The sequence below is a fragment of the Triticum aestivum genome, chromosome 7B, assembly GCF_018294505.1.
Source record: "Triticum aestivum cultivar Chinese Spring chromosome 7B, IWGSC CS RefSeq v2.1, whole genome shotgun sequence".
NCBI lineage: Eukaryota > Viridiplantae > Streptophyta > Magnoliopsida > Poales > Poaceae > Triticum > Triticum aestivum.
Genome location: NC_057813.1, coordinates 400,653,813 through 400,676,745, shown reverse-complemented (window position 1 = coordinate 400,676,745; position 22,933 = coordinate 400,653,813).

The following is a 22,933-nucleotide window of genomic DNA, read 5'->3' as shown; positions in this document are numbered from 1 at the left end:
AGGCCCAACAACGTCTACAAGAAGAAGGTTGTGTAGTAGACATCAAGCTCTTTTCTGGCACCGTTGCCGGGGAGGTGAGTGCTTGAAGGTATATCTTTAGATCTTGCAATTGAATCTTTTTGTTTCTTGTTTTATCACTAGTTTAGTTTATAAAAGAAAATTACCAAAAAATGGAATTGAGTTTGTCTCATACGCTTTGTCTTTTTAATATCTTTCGTGAAAATGATGGGAAGGAAAATTGTGCTCAAGTACTAGAAGAAGAATTACATAGAATGCTTGGAATACAATATATGAATGATGAGCATAATTGCAATTTTATTAGTATGAATTCCTTGAATATCCATGATGCTAATCATATGCAAATCCACAAGCTTGGGGAAGCTATGTTTGATGAAGATGATATGTTTAGTCCCCCAAGCTTTGATGAGAAAATTTACTATGATGAAAGCATGCCTCCTATCTATGATGATTATTGTGATGACACGTATGCTCTAAAGAATAATGATAACCATGAAAGTTGTCATCTTGATCTTAATTTTCAATCACATGATAGTTATTTTGTTGAGTTTGCTCCCACTACTATTCATGAGAAGAATTTTGCTTATGTGGAGAGTAGTAAATTTTCTATGCTTGTAGATCATGAAAAGAATGATTTAGGTGCTGGTTATATTGTTGAATTCATTCATGATGCTACTGAAAATTATTATGAGGGAGGAATATATGCTTGTAGGAATTGCAATAATGTCAAGTTTCCTCTCTATGTGCTGAAAATTTTGAAGCTATGCTTGCTTTACCTTCCTATGCTAGTTGATTATTGTTCCCATAAGTTATTTTCTCACAAAATCCCTATGCATAGGAAGTGGGTTAGACTTAAATGTTCTAGTCATATGCTTCGTGATGCTCTCATTATGTTTCAATTCTTATCTTTTATGTGAGCATCATTGTCATCATCATGCCTAGCTAGAAAGGCATTAAAGAAAAGCGCTTGTTGGGAGACAACCCTATATTTATCCTTACTGTTTTTGTGTGTTCACATGATTATGCTACTGTAGTAATCATGTTTTATAGCTTTTGTTTCAATAAAGTGCCAAGTAAGACCTTTAAGACAGCTTACGGTGATAGTTGTGTTGATCCTGCTGAAAATCAGAAACTTTTGCACCCAGTAAATTAGTATTTTTAATTCACATAAACGTGATTCTGATCTGATTCTTTTTGATCTGGATTGGTACACGAATTTCCTAGGACTTCCTAATTTGGTGGAATTTTTGGAGTTCCAGAAGTATAGGTGTGATACAGATTACTACAGACTGTTCTGTTTTTGACAGATTCTGTTTTCTATGTGTTGTTTGCTTATTTTGATGAATCTATGAGTAGTATCAGAGGGTATGAACCATAGATAAGTTGTAGTACATTAGATATTACGCCAATATGAATTTAGAATGAGTTAATTACAGTACCAATGTGGTGGTTTTGTTTTCTTTCACTAACGGAGCTTATAAGATTTCCTGTTGAGTTTTGTGTTGTGAAGTTTTCAAGTTTTGGGTAAAGATTCGATGGACTATGGAATAAGGAGTGGCATGAGCCTAAGCTTGGGGATTCCCAAGGCAACCCAAGGCAATATTCAAGAATATCCAAAAGCCTAAGCTTGGGGATGCCCCGGAAGGCATCCCCTCTTTCGTCTTCGTTCATCGATAACTTTACTTGGAGCTATATCTTTATTCACCACATGATATGTGTTTTGCTTGGAGCGTCATTTTCTCTTGTTAGTATTTGCTTGCTGTTAGTTATAATAATGTTTTGCATCTTTAGTTTCAATAAAAAAAGTCAAGGATAGCCTTTGCCATGCTTATTTTGCTAGTATACATGTTGCTGTTTGAAAACAGAAAGTTTACCGCTGTTGCAAAAATTCCCTAGAAAAGTCAGAGAGTGGTATAATGTTGAATCTTTTTGCATATGGATCTCTGATAAATTTATTACAGTGAGAATTTTAGTTCATAATTATTGGAGTTAGGGAAGTATGATGAATCTTGCATTCTTTACAGACTATACTGTTTTGACATATTGCTGTTATGGTTGCGTTGTTTGCATATGTTTGCTTGTTTAATGATTCTATTTGAGAATAGGAGTATTAAATATGCAGAGGCATTTAGTAATAAATGTTGAATAATAATTTTAGTGATTTGGTACAGTAGAAAATGATAAGGTTTTGCATTGGTTTATACTAACCTATCTCACGAGTTCTTGTTGAGTTTGTTGTGAATGAAGCTTTTGATAAAAAGAGAAACCATGATATTAGAGGAATTAAGGAGACACAAAAGCTCAAGATTGGGGATGCCCAAGGAACCCCAAGATAATATTTCAAGAAGTCTCAAGCATCTAAGCTTGGGGATGCCCCGGTAGGCATCCCACCTTTCTTCTTCAACAACTATCGGTTAGTATCGGTTGAGCCTAAGTTTTTGCTTCTTCACATGAGTTGTGCTATCCTTGCAATGTAGTTTTCTTTAGGTTTGCTTGCTGTTTGAATAAAGTATCAAGATCTAAAATTATTAAATGAGAGAGAGTCTTCGGATAGTTGCATAATTATTTAGCTACTCATTGACCTTCACTTATATCTTTCAGAGTAGTTTGTCATTTGCTCTAGTGCATCACTTACACCTTTTAGAGCATGGTGGTAGTTTTATTTTGAGGAAATAGATGAACTCTCATACTTCACTTAGATTATTTTGAGAGTCATTAAATAGCATGGTAATTTTCTTAAATAATCCTAATGTGCTAAGCATAAATGATTTGTAAGAATTCTTATGAGTGTGTTGAATACTAAGATAAGTTTGATGCTTAATAATTGTTTTGAGATATGGAGGTGATAATATCAAAGTTATGCTAGCTGAGTAGTTGTGAATTTAAATAATACTTGTGTTAAAGTTTTTGATTCCCGTAGCATGCACGTATGGTGAACCGTTATGTGATAAACTCGAAGCATGATTTATTTATTGATTGTCTTCCTTATGAGTGGCGGTCGGGGACGAGCGATGGTCTTTTCCTACCAATCTATCCCCCTAGGAGCATGCGCATAATACTTTGCTTTGATAACTTCTAGATTTTTGCAATAAGTATATGAGTTCTTTATGACTAATGTTGAGCCCATGGATTATACGCACTTTTTTCCCATCATTCCACCATTGCTAGCTTCTCTTATACCGCGTAGCTTTCGCCGGTATCATACACCCACCATATATCTTCCTCAAAACAGCCACCATACCTACCTATCATGGCATTTCCATAGCCATTCCGAGATATATTGCCATGCAACTTTCCACCGTTCCGTTTATTATGACACGCTCCATCATTGTCATATTGCTAGCATGATCATGTAGTTGACATCGTATTTGTGGCAAAGCCACCGTTCATAATTCTTGCATACATGTCGCTCATGAGTCATTGCACATCCCGGTACACCGCCGGAGGCATTCATATAGAGTCATAGTTTGTTCTAAGTATCGAGTTATAATTGTTGAGTTGTAAGAAAAATAAAAGTGTGATGATCATCATTATTAGAGCATTGTCCCAAGTGAGGAAAGGATGATGGAGACTACGATTCCCCCATAAGTTGGGATGAGACTTCGGACGAAAAATAAGAGGCCATAAAAAAAGAGAAAAGGCCCAAATAATAATAATAATAAAATGAGAGAAAAAGAGAGAAGGGACAATGTTACTATCCTTTTACCACACTTGTGCTTCAAAGTAGCACCAAGATCTTCATGATAGAGAGTCTCTCATTTTGTCACTTTCATATACTAGTGGGAATTTTTCATTATAGAACTTGGCTTGTATATTCCAATGATGGGCTTCCTCAAAATGCCCTAGGTCTTTGTGAGCAAGCGAGTTGGATGCACACCCACTTAGTTTCTTTTGTAGAGATTTCTTATACTTATAGCTCTAGTGCATCCGTTGCATGGCAATCCCTACTCACTCACATTGATATCTATTGATGGGAATCTCCATAGCCCGTTGATACACCTAGTTGATGTGACACTATCTTCCCTCCTTTTTTCTTCTCCACAACCACCATTCTATTCCACATATAGTGCTATATCCATGGCTCACGCTCATGTATTGCGTGAAGATTGAAAAAGTTTTGAGAATGTGATAAGTATGAAACAATTGCTTGGCTTGTCATCGGGGTCGTGCATGATTTAAATATTTTGTGTGGGGAAGATGGAGCATAGCCAAACTATATGATTTTGTAGGGATAACTTTCTTTGGCCATGCTATTTTGACAAGACATAATTGCTTTGTTAGTATGCTTGAAGTATTATTATTTTTATGTCAATATGAACTTTTGTCTTGAATCTTTCGGATCTGAATATTCATATCACAAGTAAGTAGAGTTACATTGAACTTATGCCAACTAGCATTTCACATCAAAAATAATCTTTCTTATCATTTACCTACTCGAGGACGAGCAGGAATTAAGCTTGGGGATGCTTTATACGTCTCCAACGTATCTATAATGTTTGATTGCTCCATGCTACTTTATCTTCTATTTTAGGCAATATTGGGCTTTATTATCCACTTTTATATTATTTTTGGGACTAACCTATTAACCGGAGGCCCAGCCCAGATTTGCTGTTTTATGCCTATTTCAGTGTTTCGAGGAAAAGGAATATCAGACGGAGTCAAAACGGAACAAAATCAACTGGAGAAGTTATTTTTGGAAGGAAAGCCACCCGATGGACTTGGAGTGCACGTCAGGAAAGAAGGGAGGTGCCCATGAGGGTGGGGGGCATGCCCACCCCCCTGGGGCGCGCCCCCCTGCTTCGTGCCCCCCCCCTTCGGTCCACCGACGTACTTCTTTCACCCATATATACCTACGTATCGTAAAACTTCCAGAACAGAAGATAGATCGGGAGTTCCGCCGCCGCAAGCCTCTGTAGCCACCAAAAACCTCTCGGGAGCCCGTTCTGGCGCCCTGTCGGAGGGGGAACCCATCACCTGTGGCCATCTTCATCATCCTAGTGCTATCCATTATTGTTGAGAGATCTTGCACTAGTGAAAGTATGAACCCTAGGCCTTGTTTCCTATTATTGCAATACCGTTTACGCTCACTTTTACCAGTTGTTACCTTGCTGTTTTTAAATTTTTCAGTTTACAAAAACGTATATCTACTATCTATTTTGCACTTGTATCACCATCTCTTCGCCGAACTAGTGCACCTTTACAATTTTCCATTGTATTGGGTGTGTTGGGGACACAAGAGACTCTTTGTTATTTGGTTGTAGGGTTGCTTGAGAGAGACCACCTTCATCCTACGCCTCCTTCGGATTGATAAGCCTTAGGTCATCCACTTGAGGAAATTTGCTACTGTCCTACAAACATGTGCACTTGCAGGCCCAACAACGTCTACAAGAAGAAGGTTGTGTAGTAGACATCAGCCAGCAGGGTGAACGACCACCTCTCCCTCGCAGGAAAAGGGCGGCTTCTCGAGTGCCGACTGATCACCCGACTCTAGGTGGCCAGCTAGGCCCCCGTGAAGCAGTCGGTTAGAATGACGCTCATCGCCGGATCGAGCAGCGGGCTCGGTCCCTGGCAATGGTGGATGAGGATACAGTCGGCCTGGCCTGCTTCGGCTCCCGCATCTGCGACGTGCCCTTTCCCAAAGGGTTCTCGTTTCCTCGCGACACTCCCAAGTACAACGGCTCCATGAAGCCATAAGATTGGTTGACCGACTATGCCACAGTGGCCAGCATAGCAAACGGCAACAAGGGCGTCACCGTGAGGTATGTTCCACTCATGTTGCTGGGCACGACCCGGACATGGCTGAACAACCTCAAGGCCAACAACAATAACAACTGGCTAGACTTCAGCGAAGCCTTTGTGCGCAACTTCAACAGCACCTACAAGCGCCCACCAAGCCTCGCTAGCTCTCCATGCGCGTTCAGAGCCCGACCAAGTCCACTCGCCACTACCTGACGCGCTGGGCCGAGTTGCACAACTCCTGCGAGGGGGTGCACGAGGTGCAGGCCATCAAGTACTTCACCTCCGGGTGCAGAGAGGGCACCCTACTCAAGCACAAGCTTCTGTGTGACGAGCCGGTTACCCTGGACAATCTCCTGGTTGTGGCGGACAAGTACACGCCATGACCGACTCTTCCATGAAGTTGAAGATCCGGCTCGACGCGTTCGGGAAGGTGATCCTGCCTGCTCCTCCGGCGCCAGCTGGTGATTCCAACTGGCGTCAGCAGCAGAACAACAACGAGTGCAAGGCCCAGCAGCCGACTTCTAACAGCCAGCAGGTGGCAACCGTCGAGGACTAGCAGCCGGCAGGTCAACCCGGCCCCAAGCATCAGCGGGGCGGCCATGGTGCCTGGCTACCGGCCTTCTCCTTTGAGCAGGCCCTTGATGCTCCATGCAAGTTCCACAGCGGCACAAAGCCGTCCAACCATACAACCCGCAAGTGCAACTGGCTCGCCCGAATCACTATGGGTGAGGTCTTGCCGCCTCCTCCAGCAGCCGACCTGGCGGCTACGGCTCCTCAGCAGCCAGCCCACCCTGTCAGCATGCTCCAAGATGAACTCCCCAATGAGAGCGCCACTTACGTCATCTTCACAAGTGAAGTTGGCACAAGCACAGTCCGCGTCAGCAGCACTGCAAGGTGAATCTGTTATTCCAGAGGTCCCCCAATTCATGCACTGGTCCGAGAGGCCCATTACCTTGAACCGAGATGATCATCCGACCGTGATGCCTTCGTCGTGTGCTTATGCCATGGTGCTGGACTTCACCTTCTCAACCAAGAGGCGGGCGTGCCGCTTCTCCTGAGTCCTGGTAGAGGCGGCGGCAGCATCAACATCCTCTACTGCGACACCATGGAAAAGCTAGGCATCAAGGAGAAGCAACTCTAGCCCAGCTGGACCGTGTTCCATGGCATCGTCCCTAGGCTTTCCTACTCCCCAATCAGCAAGATCAAGATCGACGTTCTGTTCGGCAACAAGACCCACTTACTCCATGAGCCTATCTGGGTCGAGGTGGTCGACTTGGACAACCCCTACCATGCGCTCTTGGGACGGCCAGCGCTAGCCAAGTTCATGATGGTTCCACACTATGCGTACCTGAAGGCAAAGATGACGGGACGCAAGTGTCGGCGTTCTAGGAACGGGGGTCCCCAGACTTGCCTGCCTGCGGCCAGCGCCGTGGCTCAACCAGTGGCCCAATACGGCCCGTCTTCATCAACCCAACACTGAAGACCTTCGTGAGGGGCCAAGCCTCGCGGGGCGGACGACACAAGGCCTCCTTAGGAGTGGCCCCACCAGGAAGGCTCGCAAGGAGGCGGAGAGATCAAGGCAAGGGGTACCTCGCGAGGTGCCCATGATGCAAGCCATGACGACCAAGGCCAGGCGGGTGCCAAACGGGCACCAGACGGGCGCCAGCCCGCGCAATGTCCCTGTTTCCCCTTTGGTGCAAAAGGGGCAAGCGCAGGCGCGGAGTACCAAGGCATCAGACAAAGGTTTCCATATCGGTGCCACAAGACCAAGACCGGCAAGATGGCAGGACGGAGGTCACCATGGAGCCCAAGATGGCGTCACCACCAGCGCCTTTGGCAGGCGAAGACCACCTTTAGTCAGGATAGCCTGTACTAGCTGTCCCCTTTCAAAATGGTCGTTGTTGGATCCATTCCCGCTAATTATTTGGGAAGAGGACCAGGGCCTCTATAAATAGGGCTAGCCACCACAGTAGGAGGGGCATCTCATCTGGAGACGGATCCAATCCTTCCCAAATAGAACATCTCACCAGCTCAAGAACACCCCTCCTCACAATGCTGTTCTTCCCTTGTACTATTCATCACCAGCCGAAGAGGCAATCCACCACCACACACAGGAGTAGGGTATTACACCACAACGGTGGCCCGAACCTGTATAAATTTTGTGTCTCTTGTGTTGTTCATCGAGCTAGCTTAGGTATCACGGCGAGGTTGAGGGCGTGTTTCGGTAGGAGGAAATCTTCGTGCGCACCTGGTGTTCGAACCTTAAGGGTTTTGCCAGAACCCGATATCCGACATTTGGCGCGCCAGGTGGGGGTGCGCCGGAGCTCTTCCCTCTGTCAACCCGCTCTCCACCAACACCGTGCTTCGCCCTCATGGCGGGTATCGCGCCTCCGGCTCCGGCGGCCGGCGTCAGCACCGGGGCCAGGGGGCTCCGAGCCTTGGCCCCCGCCTTGCGGTAGGTGCAGTGGCCACACAAGTTCAAGCCAGAGATGCCGCCGCGCTACGACGGCGCGGCGGACCCGCTGGTTTTCCTGCTGGCATATAAGGAGGCCATCCTCAAGGTCGGAGGGAACGACAAGGTCATGGCCAACTGGCTTCCCATGGCCCTCACTAGCGTCCCCCGCGCTTGGCTGCTCATCCTGCTGGCATCTTCTATGGCCTCTTGGGAAGAACTGCGCGACCTCTTCCTTGCCCACTATGTGGCGCCGGCGCCCCCGGCCGTCGCAGCTCTCCTGGGCGGCTCGCACGCGCCACCCTCCGACCGCCACGCCAAGCCGTTCTCTTGCCAGATCAGCGCCGCCCTCACGCGGCAAGGAGCTCCCCGGGTAGGGTGGCGCCCAAGGCCGACCCGACCTTCAACTCGAACGATCACCCCGTCAGCATCGCCTGCTCAGGCGCGCTCCCGGTGCTCTACACGCCCACCATCTGCCAGGTGGCCGTCACCAAAACCCTCATCGACGGCGGCGCCGGCCTCAACATGCTCTCGGTGGAGGCCTTTAGCCTCCTCCATGTACCGCTGGAACGACTCCAACCCAGCAAGCCTTTCTCGGGCGTCGGACGCGGTTCCTCCAGCAAGCCTTCCTGTAACCTTCGGCACCCACGACAACTACCGCACGGAGCTGGTTGACTTCGACATCACCCGCATCGGCCTCCCGTACAACACCATCCTCGGATACCCTGCCTTGGCTGAGTTCATGGCAGCAACCCATCCGGCCTACAACCTCATGAAGATGCCCGGGAGCAGCGACGTCCTCACAGTAGCTGGAGATACCAAGGAGGCTCTGCTGGCGCTCAAGCTGGCCCTCAAGGTTGCTGCGGCGGCGCAGCCCGCCGGCGCGGACACCTCCAAGGTCAAGACAAGGCGGAGACCAAGTAGGTGCCAGTTGAGGAAGACGGGTCCTTGGGAGCCACATTCACCATAGGTGCCCGTAGGTGCCAGTTCTAGGTCATGTCTACATAGTTCTCAAACCCGTAGGGTCCGCACGCTTAACGTTACAATGATAGTTTTATTATGAGTTTATAAGTTTTGATGTACCGAAGGTTGTTCGGAGTCCCGGATATGATCACGGACATGATGAGGAGTCTCGAAATGGTCGAGACATAAAGATTGATATATTGGATGACTATATTCGGACACCGAAAGTGTTCCCGGTGATTTCGGAGAAAACCAGAGTGCCGGAGGGGTTACCGGAACCCCTCGGGGAAGTATTGGGCCTTAGTGGGCCTGAGGGGAGAGAGAGGGCAGCAGCCCAGGAGGTGGCGCCCCCCTCAATGGGGAGTCCGAATTGGACTAGGGGAGGGGGGCGCGGCCCGTCTTTCCCTCTCCCTCTCCCTCTCTTTCCTCCCCCTTCCTCTTTCCTAGTGGGACTAGGAAAGGGGAGTCCTACTCCCACTAGGAGGAGGACTCGCCCCTCCTTGGCGCGCCCCCTAGGGCCAGCCGGCCTCCCCCCTTGCTCCTTTATATACGGGGGCAGGGGGGCACCTCTACACACACAAGTTGATCTTCGTGATCGTTCCTTAGCCGTCATATTGTTGCGGTGCTTATGCGAAGCCCTGCATCGGTAGAACATCATCATCGTCACCACGCCGTCATGCTGATGAAACTCATCCCCGACACCCTGCTGGATTGGAGTCTGGGGATCGTCATCGAGCTGAGCGTGTGCTGAACTCGGAGGTGCCGTACGTTCTGTGCTTGGATCGGTCGGATCGTGAAGACGTACGACTACATCAACTGCATTGTCATAACGCTTCCGCTTACGGTCTACGAGGGTACGTGGACATCACTCTCCCCTCTCGTTGCTATGCATCACCATGATCTTGCGTGTGCGTAGGAATTTTTTTGAAATTACTACGTTCCCCAACAGTGGTATCAGAGCCTGGTTTTATGCGTAGATGTCATATGCACGAGTGGAACACAAATGAGTTGTGGGCGATACAAGTAATACTGCTTACCAGCATGTCATACTTTGGTTCAGCGGTATTGTGAGATGAAGCGGCCCGGATCGACATTAGGCGTACGCTTACGCGAGACTGGTTTCACCGTTACGAGCACTCATGCTTAAATGTGACTGGCGGGTGTCTTTCTCTCTCACTTGGCTACGCCCGGTCCTTGCGAAGGTTAAAATAGCGCTAACTTGACGAACTATTGTTGTGATTTTGATGCGTAGGTAAGAACGGTTCTTGCTCAGCCCATAGCAGCCACGTAAAATTTGCAACAACAAAGTAGAGGACGTCTAACTTGTTTTTGCAGGGCATGTTGTGATGTGATATGGTCAAGACGTGATGCTATATTTTATTGTATGAGATGATCATGTTTTGTAACCGAAGTTATCGGCAACTAGCAGGAGCCATATGGTTGTCGCTTTATTGTATGAAATGCAAACGCCCTGTAATTGCTTTACTTTATCACTAAGCGGTAGCGATAGTCGTAGAAGCAATAGATGGCGTAACAACAACGATGCTATGATGGATATCAAGGTGTCGCGCCGGTGACGATGGTGATCACGACGGTGCTTCGGAGATGGAGATCACAAGCACAAGATGATGATGGCCATATCATATCACTTATATTGATTGCATGTGATGTTTATCCTTTATGCATCTTATCTTGCTTTGATTGACGGTAGCATTTCAAGATGATCTCTCACTAAATTATCAAGAAGTGTTCTCCCTGAGTATGCACCATTGCGAAAGTTCTTCGTGCTGAGACACCACATGATGATCGGGTGTGATAGGCTCTACGTTCAAATACAATGGGTGCAAAACAGTTGCACACGCGGAATACTCATGTTAAACTTGACGAGCCTAGCATATACAGATATGGCCTCGGAACACGGAGACCGAAAGGTCGAACGTGAATCATATAGTAGATATGATCAACATAGTGATGTTCACCATTGAAACTACTCCATCTCACGTGATGATCGGACATGGTTTAGTTGATTTGGATCACGTGATCACTTAGATGACTAGAGAGATGTCTGTCTAAGTGGTAGTTCTTTAGTAATATGATTAATTGAACTTAAATTTATCATGAACTTAGTGCCTGATAGTATTTTGCTTGTCTATGTTTGTTGTAGATAGATGGCTCGTGCTGTTGTTCCATTGAATTTTAATGCGTTCCTTGAGAAAGATAAGTTGAAAGATGATGGTAGCAATTACACGGACTGGGTCTGTAACCTGAGGATTATCCTCATTGCTGCACAGAAGAATTACGTCCTGGAAGCACCGCGGGGTGCCAGGCCTGCTGCTGATGCAACTAACGACGTTAAGAATGTCTGGCAGAGCAAAGCTGATGACTACTCGATAGTTCAGTGTGCCATGCTTTACAGCTTGGAACCGGGTCTTCAACGACGTTTTGAACGTCATGGAGCATATGAGATGTTCCAGGAGTTGAAGTTAATATTTCAAGCAAATGCCCGGATTGAGAGATATGAAGTCTCCAATAAGTTCTATAGCTGTAAGATGGAGGAGAATAGTTCTGTCAGTGAACACATACTCAAAATGTCTGGGTATCATAATCACTTGATTCAACTAGGAGTTAATCTTCCTGATGATAGTGTCATTGACAGAATTCTTCAATCAGTGCCACCAAGCTACAAGTGCTTTGTGATGAACTATAATATGCAAGGGATGGACAAGACTATTCCCGAGCTCTTCGCAATGCTAAAAGCTGCGGAGGTAGAAATCAAGAAGGAGCATCAAGTGTTGATGGTTAACAAGACCACCAGTTTCAAGAAAAAGGGCAAAGGGAAGAAAAAGGGGAACTTCAAGAAGAATAGCAAACAAGTTGCTGCTCAAGAGAAGAAACCCAAGTCTGGACCTAAGCCTGAGACTGAGTGCTTCTACTGCAAGCAGACTGGACACTGGAAGCGGAACTGCCCCAAGTATTTGGCGGATAAGAAGGATGGCAAAGTGAACAAAGGTATATGTGATATACATGTTATTGATGTGTACCTTACTAATGCTCGCAGTAGTACCTGTTGCTAATATTTGCAACTCAAAACAGGGACTATGGATTAAGCGAAGATTGGCTAAGGACGAGGTGATGATGCGCGTGGGAAATGGTTCCAAAGTCGATGTGATCGCGGTCGGCATGCTACCTCTACATCTACCATCGGGATTAGTTTTAGACCTAAATAATTGTTATTTTGAGCATGAACATTATATCTGGATCTTGTTTGATGCGAGAAAGTTATTCATTTAAGTCAGAGAATAATGGTTGTTCTATTTATATGAGTAATATCTTTTATGGTCATGCACCCTTGAAGAGTGGTCTATTTTTATTGAATCTCGATAGTAGTGATACACATATTCATAATGTTGAAGCCAAAAGATGCAGATTTGATAATGATAGTGCAACTTATTTGTGGCACTGCCGTTTAGGTCATATCGGTGTAAAGCGCATGAAGAAACTCCGTACTGATGGACTTTTGTAATCACTTGATTATGAATCACTTGGTACTTGCGAACCATGCCTCATGGGCAAGATGACTAAAACGCCGTTCTACGGAACTATGGAGCGAGCAACTGATTTAATGGAAATCATAAATACTGATGTATGTGGTCCAATGAATATTGAGGCTCGCGGCGGGTATCATTATTTTCTCACCGTCACAGATGATTTGAGCAGATATGGGTATATCTACTTGATGAAACACAAGTCTGAAACATTTGAAAAGTTCAAAGAATTTCAGAGTGAAGTGGAAAATCATCTTAACAAGAAAATAAAATTTCTACGATCTGATCGTGGAGGAGAATATTTGAGTTACGAGTTTGGTTTACATTTGAAGCAATGCGGAATAGTTTCGCAACTCACGCCACCCAGAACACCACAACGAAATGGTGTGTCTGAACGTTGTAATCGTACTTTACTAGATATGGTGTGATCTATGATGTCTCTTACTGATTTACCGCCATCATTTTGGGGTTATGCTTTAGAGACGGCCGCATTCACGTTAAATAGGGCACCATCAAAATCCGTTGAGACGACGCCTTATGAACTGTGGTTTGGCAAGAAACCAAAGTTGTCGTTTCTTAAAGTTTGGGGCTGCGATGCCTATGTTAAGAAACTTCAACCAGATAAGCTCGAACTCAAATCAGAGAAATGTGTCTTCATAGGATACCCAAAAGAAACTATTGGGTACACCTTCTATCACAGATCTGAGGGCAAGATTTTCGTTGCTAAATTCGGATCCTTTCTAGAGAAGGAGTTTCTCTCGAAAGAAGTGAGTGGGAGGAAAGTAGAACTTGATGAGGTAACTGTACCTGCTCCCTTATTGGAAAGTAGTTCATCACAAGAACCAGTTCCTGTGACAACTACACCAATTAGTGATGAAGCTAATGATATTGATCATGAAACTTCAGATCAAGTTTCTACTGAACCTCATAGGTCTACCAGAGTAAGATCCGCACCAGAGTGGTACAGTAATCCTATTCTAGAAGTCATGTTACTTGACCATGATGAACCTACAAACTATGAGGAAGCGATGATGAGCCCAGATTCCGCAAAATGGCTTGAAGCCATGAAATCTGAGATGGGATCCATGTATGAGAACAAAGTATGGACTTTGGTTGACTTGCCCAATGATCGGCAAGCCATTGAGAATAAATGGATTTTCAAGAAGAAGACTGACGCTGATGGTAATGTAACTGTCTATAAAGCTCGACTTGTTGCGAAAGGTTTTCGACAAGTTCAAGGAGTTGACTACGATGAGACTTTCTCACCCGTAGCGATGCTTAAGTCTGTCTGAATCATGTTAGCAATTGCCGCATCTTATGATTATGACATTTGGCAAATGGATGTCAAAACAGCATTCCTGAATGGATTTCTGGAAGAAGAGTTGTATATGATGCAACCAGAAGGTTTTGTCGATCCAAAAGGTGCTAACAAAGTGTGCAACCTCCAGTGATCCATTTATGGACTGGTGCAAGCATCTCGGAGTTGGAATAAACATTTTGATAGTGTGATCAAAGCATATGTTTTATACAAACTTTTGGAGAAGCATGTATTTACAAGAAAGTGAGTGGGAGCTCTGTAGCATTTCTGATATTATATGTAGATGACATATTGTTGATCGGAAACTATATAGAATTTCTGGATAGCATAAAGGGATACTTGAATAAAAGTTTTTCAAGGAAAGACCTCGGTGAAGCTGCTTACATATTGGGCATCAAGGTCTATAGAGATAGATCAAGACACTTAATTGGACTTTCACAAAGCACATACGTTGATAAAGTTTTGAAAAATTTCAAAATGGATCAGGCAAAGAAAGGGTTCTTGCCTGTATTACAAGGTGTGAAGTTGAGTCAGACTCAATGCCTGACCACAGCAGAAGATAGAGAGAAAATGAAAGATGTTCCCTATGCTTCAGCCATAGGATCTATCATGTATGCAATGTTGTGTACCAGACCTGACGTATGCTTAGCAATAAGCTTGGTAGGAAGGTACCAAAGTAATCCAGGAGTGGATCACTGGACAGCGGTCAAGAACATCCTGAAATACCTGAAAAGGACTCAGGATATGTTTCTCGTTTATGGAGGTGACAAAGAGCTAGTCGTAAATGGTACATCGATGCAAGCTTTGACACTGATCTGGACGATTCTAAATCGCAAACCGGATACATGTTTTTATTAAACGGTGGAGCCGTAAGTTAGTGCAGTTCTAAACAAAGCGTCATGGCAGGATCTACATGTGAAGCGGAGTACATAGCTGCTTCGGAAGCAGCAAATGAAGGAGTCTGGATGAAGGAGTTCATTTCCGATCTAGGTGTCGTACCTAGTACATCGGGACTAAAGAAGATCTTCTGTGACAATACTGGTGCAATTCCCTTGGCAAAGGAATCCAGATTTCACAAGAGGACCAAGCACATCAAGAGACGCTTCAATTCCATCCGGGACCAAGTCCAGGTGGGAGACATAGAGATTTGCAAGATACATACAGATCTGAATGTTGCAGACCCGTTGACTAAGCCTCTTCCACGAGCAAAACATGATCAGCACCAAGACTCCATGGGTGTTAGAATCATTACTGTGTAATCTAGATTATTGACTCTAGTGCAAGTGGGAGACTGAAGGAAATATGCCCTAGAGGCAATAATAAAGTTATTATTTATTTCCTCATATCATGATAAATGTTTATTATTCATGCTAGAATTGTATTATCCGGAAACATGATACATGTGTGAATACATAGACAAACATAACGTCACTAGTATGCCTCTACTTGACTAGCTCATTAATCAAAGATGGTTATGTTTCCTAACCATAGACATGTGTTGTCATTTTATTAACGGGATCACATCATTAGGAGAATGATGTGATTGACATGACCCATTCTATTAGCCTAGCACTTGATCGTTTAGTATGTTGCTATTGCTTTCTTCATGACTTATACATGTTCCTATGACTATGAGATTATGCAACTCCCGTTTACCAGAGGAACACTTGTGTGCTACCAAACTTCACAACGTAACTGGGTGATTATAAAGGAGTTCTACAGGTGTCTCCGAAGGTACATGTTGAGTTGGCGTATTTCAAGATTAGGATTTGTCACTCCGATTGTCAGAGAGGTATCTCTGGGCCCTCTCGGTAATGCACATCACTATAAGCCTTGCAAGCAATGTAGCTAATGAGTTAGTTACGGAATGATGCATTACGTAATGAGTAAAGAGACTTGCCGGGATACCGACGATCGAATCTCGGGCAAGTAAACATACCAATGACAAAGGGAACAACGTATGTTGTTATGCGGTTTGACCAATAAAGATCTTCGTAGAATATGTAGGAGCCAACATGAGCATCCAGGTTCCGCTATTGGTTATTGACCGGGAACAGTTCTAGGTCATGTCTACATAGTTCTCGAACCCGGAGGGTCCGCACGCTTAACGTTACGATGACAGTTTTATTATGTGTTTATAAGTTTTGATGTACCGAAGGTTGTTTGGAGTCCCGGATATGATCACGGACATAACGAGGAGTCTCGAAATGGTCGAGACATAAAGATTGATATATTGGATGACTATATTCGGACACCGGAAGTGTTTCGGGTGATTTCGGAGAAAACCGGAGTGCCGGAGGGGTTACTGGAACCCCCCGGGGAAGTATTGGGCCTTAGTGGGTCTGAGGGGAGAGAGGGAAGAAGCCCAGGAGGTGGCGCGCCCCCCCATAGGGAGTCCGAATTGGACTAGGGGAGGGGGGCGCGGCCCCTCTTTCCCTTTCCCTCTCCCTCTCTTTCCTTCCGCCTTCCTCCTTCCTAGTGGGACTAGGAAAGGGGAGTCCTACTCCCACTAGGAGGAGGACTCCCCCCTCCTTGGCGCGCCCCCTAGGGCCGGCCGGCCTCCCCCCTTGGTCCTTTATATATGGGGGTAGGGGGCACCTCTACACACACAAGTTGATCTTCGTGATCGTTCCTTAGCTGTGTGCGGTGCCCCCCTCCACCATATTCCACCTCGGTCATATCATTGCGGTGCTTATGCGAAGCCCTGCGTCGGTAGAACATCATCATCGTCACCACGCCGTCGTGCTGATGGAACTCATCCCCGACACCCTGCTGGATCGGAGTCCGGGGATCGTCATCGAGCTGAGCGTGTGCTGAACTCGGAGGTGTCGTACGTTCGGTGCTTGGATCGGTCAGATCGTGAAGACGTACAACTACATCAACTGCATTGTCATAACGCTTCCGCTTACGGTCTATGAGGGTACGTGGACATCACTCTCCCCTCTCATTGCTATGGATCACCATGATCTTGCGTGTGCGTAGGAATTTTTTTGAAATTACTACGTTCCCCAACATCACCCAACATGGCGGCCATCTTCTCCGAACACCCTCACGTAGAGGGTCATGTCGCCGTCATACTTGAAGTGGAGGGTGCACCGCCTACCCAGACCACGCGCACGGGCAAACGTCTGCCAGCTCCAGGCCAGGGCTGTGTTGCCGGCGATGGAGATCTCCACCGCGACCTAGGAGGCCTTGCTGCAGCAGCCATCCGCCTGCAACCAGAGCCCGCCGGGGGCAGCGGCCGGCAGTTCGCCGGCGAAGGAGCGAGGGAGCTGAAGCCAGTTGCTGGCCGGGTTATCCGACCACACAAAAAACTCCGGCAGCACCTCCGCCGAGTGGAAGCGAGGCCAGGGAGGCCGCATAACCAGGGCACACCTTCCCCCACCAACCGGGCTGCCTTGACATGGGCGGCCACCACCGCATGAAGGGCCACCGTCGCAACCACGGGAAGCCACGGCAGGGGTTGCGGGATGCTTGCGAGGACAACCGCGGCCGCGCTTGGGTGGACGAGAGCCAGACCCTTCCTGGCGAGCCTTCCCCTTCTCCGCGGTCGAAAACCTCTTCACGGGCGCCATGAGGGACACTACAAGCAACGAAGCAAGGGAGGAGAAGCGAGCGGAATGGGAAGAAATGGGCAACGGGGACTTTCGCTCCTCCTCATTTATAGCCCAAGGGAGTCCAACCGTCGGCCTCCACGATCGCAGGTAATGATGACCCTTTTTTACATGCACCAGGGACTCATCAAATTGGGCAGTTGCCGAGGTAGCATGGGGAAGCGGAGACGCCCACGTCTAATCAGTCGCCACGCGTCGACCAAGGCCACGGACTATGGGGCCCGCGGCACTCCGCACTTGCCCTTTGGCTTCGCCGCTAAGCCAATCCCGAGCGCGCCTTGGGCCCGGGGGCTACTGTCGGCGTTCTGGGAATGGGGGTCCCCAGACTTGCCTGCATGCGGCCTGCGGTGTGGCTCAACCAATGGCCCAATACGGCCTGTCTTCATCAACCCAACACTCAAGACCTTCGCGAGGGGCCAAGCCTCGCGGGGCAGATGACACAAGGCCTCCTCAGGAGTGGCCTCACTAGGTAGGCTCGTGAGGAGGCGGAGAGATCAAGGCAAGGGGTACCTCACAAGGTGCCCATGACGCAAGCCATGACGACCAAGGCCAGGCGGGCGCGAGACGGGCGCCAGCCCGCGCAGTGTCCTCGTTTCCCCTTTGGTGCAAAGTGGGCCAGAGTAGGCGCGGAGTACCGAGGCATCAGGCAAAGGTTTCCATATCGGTGCAACAAGACCAAGACCGGCAGGACGGCAGGACGGAGGTCACCATGGAGCTCAAGACAGTGTCACCACCAATGCCTTAGGTAGGCGAAGACCACCTTTAGTCAGGATAGCCTATACTAGCTGTCCCCTTTCAAAATGGCCGTTGTTGGATCCCTTCTCGCTCAATATTAGGGAAGAGGACTAGGGCCTCTATAAATAGGGCTAGCCACCACAGTAGGAGGGGCTTCTCATCTGGAGACGGATCCAATCCTTCCCAAGTAGAACACCTCACCAGCTCAAGAACACCCCTCCTCACGAGGCTGTTCTTCCCTTGTACTTTTCATCACCAGCACAAGAGATAATCCACCACCACACACAGGAGTAGGGTATTACACCACAACGGTGGCCCGAACCTGTATAAGTCTTGTGTCTCTTGTGTTGTTCATCAAGCTAGCTTTGGGATCGCGGCGAGGTTGAGGGCTTGTTTTGATAGGAGGAAATCTTCGTGCACACCCCAATGTTCGAACCTTAAGGGTTTTGCCGGAACCCGATATCCGACACCAAGGGCATCATCACCATTGCCGATAACTACACGAAGTCGCTTGAGAGCATCGCAGCCAGCTCCTGGCTGGCCGAATCCCTTGTCATTGCCGAAGAGAAGCGCCTCCTTGACCGGGCTGTGGCCATGGCCAGCAAGCAGTAGACCATGCGGACTGGTCCCATGGAGGATGAAGGCGAGTGCTCCTTCCAGCCGGCCAAAGAAACCAAGAAGATCATCTTGGACCCAGCACACCTAGAGCAGTATGCTGTAGTGGGGTCCAACCTTGATAGAAAATAGGAAAGCGAGCTCGTCGATTTCCTCCATGAGAATCGGATATCTTTGCATGGTCCTCCAAGGACATGCCGGGTGTTCCGAAGGAGTTCGCTAAGCACAAGCTGCATGTGCGACCGGATGCTAAGCCGGTCAAGCAACCCCTCTGCCGCCTATCAGAAGAAAAGAGAAGGATCATTGGTGAAGAAATCGACTGGCTTCTAGCAGCCGACTTCATGATGGAAGTGTTCTACCCGGACTGGCTTGCCAACCCAGCCCTCTAATACGTCTCCAGCGTATCCATAATTTTTTATTGTTCGATGCTATTATATTATCAGTTTTGGATGTTTAATGCCCTTTAATATGCTATTTTATATTATTTTTGGGACTAACATATTAACCGAGGGCCTAGTGCCAGTTTCTGTTTTTTTGCCTATTTTAGAGTTTTGCAGAAAAGGAATACCAAACAGAGTCCAAATGGAATGACACCTTCGCGATGATCTTTCTTGGACCGAAAGCAAACCAGAAGACTTGGAGATGAAGTCGGAGACGTAACAAGGAAGCCGCGAGACAGTAGGGCGCCCCAGGGCGGTAGGGCGCGCCCCCACCCTCGTGGCCCCCTCGTGGCTCCTCTGACCTAGTTCCTTCGCCTATATATACTCTTATAGCCTAAAAACATCAGGGGGAGCCACGAAACCACTTTTCCACCACCGCAACCTTCTGTACGCATGAGATCCCATCTAAGGGCCTTTTCTGGTGTCCTGCCGGAGGGGGATTCGATCACGGAGGGCTTCTACATCAACACCATTACCTCTCCAATGAAGCATGAGTAGCTTACCATAGACCTTCGGGTCCATAGTTATTAGCTAGATGGCTTCTTCTCTCTCTTTGATTCTCAATACCGTGTTCTCCTCGATGTTCTTGGAGATCTATTCAATGTAATATTCTTTTGCGGTGTGTTTGCTGGGATCCGATGAATTTTGGATTTATGATCAAGATTATCTATTAATATTATTTGGTTCTTCTCTGAATTCTTATATGCATGATTTGATATCTTTGCAAGTCTCTTCGAATTTTCGGTTTAGTTTGGCCTACTAGACTGATCTTTCTTGCAATGGGAGAAGTGCTTAGCCTTGGGTTCAATCTTGCGGTGTCCTTTCCCAGTGACAGTAGGGGCAACAAGGCACGTATTGTATTATTACCATCGAGGATAACAAGATGGGGTTTTCATCATATTGATTGAGTTAATTCCTCTACATCATGTCATCTTGCTTAATGCATTACTCCGTTATTTATGAACTTAATACTCTAGATGCATGATGGATAGCGGTCGATGTGTGGAGTAATAGTAGTAGATGCAGGCAGGAGTCAGTCTACTTGACACGGACGTGATGCCTATGTTCATGATCATTGCCTTAGATGTCGTCATAACTATGTGCTTTTCTATCAATTGCTCGGCAGTAATTTGTTCACCCACCATAGTATTTGCTATCTTGAGAGAAGACACTAGTGAAACCTATGGCCCCTGTGTCTCTTTTCCATTATATTGAATCTCTTTTCCATATTATTGAATCTCGTTTACATCTTGCTAGTTTCTGATCTACTATTTTGCAATCTTTACTTTCCAATCTATAAACCAAAAATACAAAAAATATTTACTTTACCGTTTATCTATCTCTATCAGATCTCACTTTTGCAAGTGACCCTGAAGGGATTAACAACCCCTTTATCGCGTTGGGTGCAAGTGGTTGATTGTTTGTGCAGGTATTCGGTGACTTGTGCGTCGTCTCCTACTAGATTGATACCTTGGTTCTCAAAACTGAGGGAAATACTTACACTACTTTACTGCATCACCCTTTCCTCTTCAAGGGCAAACCAACGCAAGCTCAAGAGGTAGCAACAAGTATTTCTGGTGCCATTGCCAGGGAGATCTATATCAAGTCAAGCCATACCAAGTACCCATAATAAACTCTTCTCCCTTGCATTACATTATTTGCCATTCGCCTCTTGTTTTCCTCTCCCCCACTTCTAAAACGATTTTTGAAAACATTTGCCTTTTCTTCGCCCTTCTTTCGTTTGATATTATGTTTGCTTGTGGTTCCATGTGCGTTCTATTTTGCTTGCATCTTTGCTTGCTAAAAATCTATTGATATGGATCCACTTAAAGTGTGCTGCTTGGATCATCTTCGATCTATATGTGCTCGCGCTGAAACCCCAACTAGTTTAGTTGAGGGATAATCTTTTGATGAGCATGCTCATTTTGTGCGTCACCGTTTGTCTGAAAAAGGGAGACTCTTATGGAATCAAATAAAGTTTGATGTGTTATGCTTGGAATCTTTGTGAAATTTATGATTTTACTTGTTGCTCTAAGAACCCTAAAAAACACCTTCCCTACCTATGTGAGTTTAACGATAATGAAATCTTATCCTCTTATACAAAGGGTGTTTATATTTACTATGATATCGAACAAATTGAAGAATTTATTGCTTTTAAGGGTGCTTATGAAGTTGCTTCTTTGATTGAGAAGTATGATATTACTCTACAAATCTGAAAATTTTGACATACTTAAATATTGCTATGAAAACTATGCTCATAATGTCTATGTCAAAGAATTTATGGAAAAAATGACCGTTGCTTTGGAAGAAAATAATGATATGCATGATTCTATAGATAATTATGATTTTGATGATTTGATTGAAATATCCCTTGATGAACATGATGCTTGCTATTCTTGTGGCCATGATGCCAATATTTATGGAGATGAATTTGCTATAGTCCCTTATGCTAAACATGAGATTGTTGCTATTGCACCCATACTTGATAGTTACTTTGATGAAAAGCATGATTGTAATGATGTTATTATAAATTCTATTAATGTAAATTGTTCTAGTAATATGCAAAACCCTAAGGTTGGGGATGCTAGTTTTGCTATGTCTATTATTTGTTGCAATGATCATGATTGGGGTGATTCTTTTTATGATCTTGAAAATTTATTTAAACCTCATGATGAATATGTTTGCTATAATATTGGAAGTGGGTTTGGAAGAGTGTCAACTTTAGGAAATAATTATCCCACTACTTTGGAGATTGATAGCTCTTATGCAATTTTTTGTAAAGGTGGGTTTGGAGAGGTCATGACTTTAGTTAATATTAATCCCACTATTTTGGAAGAGTGTCAACTTCGCATGCATGTGGATCGTGTTGAGAATATTTTATGTGATATCTATTTTGTTGAATTTTCTTATGATCCCACATGTAATTATTATGAGAGAGGAAAATATGGTTATATAAATTTTCATGTTACTAAATTACCTTTCGTTATGTTGAGATTGCTATTGTTTCTTTCCGCTTCCTTGCATATGCTAGTTTTTGCTTGCTATGATAATTTGTTTGCCTATAAGATGCCTATGCATAGGAAGTATGTTAGACTTAGATGTGTTTGTCACATGTTTCATGATGCTCTCTTTGCGCTTCAATTCTTCTCTTTCATGTGAGCATCATTGAAATCTCAATGCCTAGCTAAGGGCGTTAAACGATAGCGCTTGTTGGGAGGCAACCCAATTTTATTTTTTGTTCTATGCTTTTTTCTCCTCTTTAGTAATAAATAATCTATATAGCCTTTGGATAGATGTGGTTTTATGTTTTAGTTAGTGTTTGTGCCAAGTTAAACCTTTAGGATAGCTTACAGTGATAGTTGTGTTGATCCTGCTGAAAATCAGAAACTTTTTGTGCATAGTAAATTAGTTTTGAAAATTCACAGAAACGTGCTTTTGTTCTTATTATTTTTTCTCTGGGTACACAAATTGCTCAGGTTTTCCTAATTTGGTAG